Raw genomic sequence first — 2,305 nt, 5'->3', positions numbered from 1 at the left:
AATTGGCAGGGGAGGAGTTGCCTCTCCCTACTAGGTAAATTTTAAGGGAGGAGAGAGACATTCCATGAGTCAGTAGATTTTCAAATTATCCATTATTTCCATCTCTTCTGTTTTGAATTCCTCTGTTTGTTGAGTCTGTGAAATATGCCTTAGGATGAATTTTGTCATGTTCTTTGTCATTTTTGTTTTACAATTCATTCTGCATGGGAGTATTTTCTATTAACGAGTCCTTTGCAGCTGCCTTAGCCCATTCTTCCTGGCTTGCATATCCTGGACCAGGTCTCACAGTATGGAGTTTGAGGTGTTTGCTCTCAGACAACAAAATTCCTGATGTTGCTCTCCTGTGCAAGACCAGCCCAGTTTCCATTTCTTACAAAGATGCCCCTTTTTTTTCTGCACCATGGGCAAACAGCACATTTCTGGAGTGTTTTCACCCCGCATTCACAAAACAACTGGCCCCAGCTCCAGCTTCATGTTGTGAGCATGGGTCTACTCTCTGACCAAGCATGGGATGTGCTCATCCCTCTTCCCACATGAGTTTTGAAGCTCAACCTATGTATACCCAGTTCCTTCCACATCTGGGCTACACTTCATCAGCTTACTCTGTCAGCTTATTCTTCATTATTGATTCACAAATATTGTGTGTGTGTGTGCATGTGTGTGTGTGTGTGTGTGTGTGTGTGTGTGTGTGTGTGTTTCATGTATCATTCCTCTGTGTTTGGAGTAGGTTACAAAGAGGGTTTGATGTGTGCTCATTCTACTATTTGATCAGATGTCTTCCGGTCATGTCTCTGACACTTTGGAGCTAGACGAGCAAGAGATATGCCTACGCTTCAGCCCCAGGTCATTTTACTCAGTCTTCCAATAAAGTGGACAAGCTCATTTCCAAAGAGACAATATTTAGAGGTCCAAGATGGCTGCTGTGTAGGAGGACGTTGAACTCGCCTCTTCCCATGACCAAACTCAACTATACACATATATAAAGAGCAGTTACTCCTGTAAGACAACTGAAGGCTGAATGAACAGCTTCTGGACAAACAAGAGAAAGAGACTGAGTAGAGAATTCTGGAAAGCCACAGGAGCCTTCTAGGAGCTGTGGGAACTCTTCAGGCCGAGGGACTGCTGAGCTCCAGTGCTTACATCCCCCTCCACTTTGATGGGGCAGGCGGGAGCTCAATGTATGTGCTTTGGCCACCTGCAAGATCACCACAACATGTTCACAGCTACATTGCCCAGAGTCTTTTGCCTTCATCACAGGGAGCAAACAGGAACAATAGGGCATTACCACACTCTCCCGGCCTCCCTGCCTGGAGCCTCCCCAGCCTAACAAGCCAGTGCCATTGACACAAAGTACCTGCACAGTTCCATTCTGCTTCCCCAAACTACTCAGCATATAAAGCCTACGCAGAAGTCATTTTTTCACAAGACCACTTTCTGAACAACAAACAAGAGAAAGACTGTATAGAGAAGGCTGGGGAGCCAAGGGATCTCTCTGGGAACTGCTGGAATTCTCCGGGGTCCCAATTTACAACCCCTTCCACCCCCACAGGGTGGGAGGGGGCTCTTATTCAGGTGCTCTGACCTACCTCTGAGGTTGCTGCAGCAGGCGTTCTTGGACACATCACTCAAGCCCATTTCAGCCCCAAACAAAGGGAGCAAGCAGAATCAACAGAGCATTACTACAGGCACCTGGCCTCCCCACCTGAAGCTAATACAGCTTGGTATAGCTGTATTACCCCTTGGTATAGCTGTATTACCAGCGTCAGATGCAGACGCTGTTATCAATAGGCCAGACTGCTACTCCGTCAGGCTCAGAAGGCCTCCTGTTCTCTCCTAGGGCTGGTCAGCCCAAGCATTGAAGCTTCAACCACCAATTAGGGTAAAAGGGACAAGAAGAGGAGCAGGAAGAGCACTGCCCAGTGGGGCAGGTGGGGAGTCCAGCCCCAGCTCCTTCATGTACCTATTGCCACCAATAACATCTGCATCTCCAGAATCTGGGCTTTTTGTTTCGAGGCAACATGTTATAGAACCACACTTCAGACCCAAGCTTCTTATCAGTTCTTCAACCCGAGGCTTGTCTGCCAACACAAAGTTAAATTTCTCCTTCAGAGTTTAAAACTCTGTTAGAAAAGGAAAGAAGTAAGAAGGAGGGGCCATGGAGAGAGAAAGAAATAGAAGGGAGGAGACATATCCTGTTATCTGACGAAGAAATCATCTCATAAATTAAAACTGAGCGGTTTACGGTTATACAGTATATTTAAATTTCAGCACCTACTTTCTGCCATCCGCTAAATTAAAAGTCTTT

General features: G+C 46.3%; 1 protein-coding gene across 7 annotated transcripts in view; it reads right to left on the bottom strand.

Moving 5' to 3' along the window:
* IL20RB (interleukin 20 receptor subunit beta) overlaps nt 1-2,305 on the bottom strand; it is a 43,506-nt gene that overhangs the window by 785 nt on the left and 40,416 nt on the right. The gene's annotated exons all lie outside the window — the stretch shown is intronic.

The sequence above is a fragment of the Pteropus vampyrus genome, unplaced genomic scaffold, assembly GCF_000151845.1.
Source record: "Pteropus vampyrus isolate Shadow unplaced genomic scaffold, Pvam_2.0 Scaffold220, whole genome shotgun sequence".
Taxonomy (NCBI): Eukaryota; Metazoa; Chordata; class Mammalia; order Chiroptera; family Pteropodidae; genus Pteropus; species Pteropus vampyrus.
The sequence above is the reverse complement of the archived record's forward strand: the minus strand, read 5'-3'. Positions and strand labels throughout refer to the sequence as shown.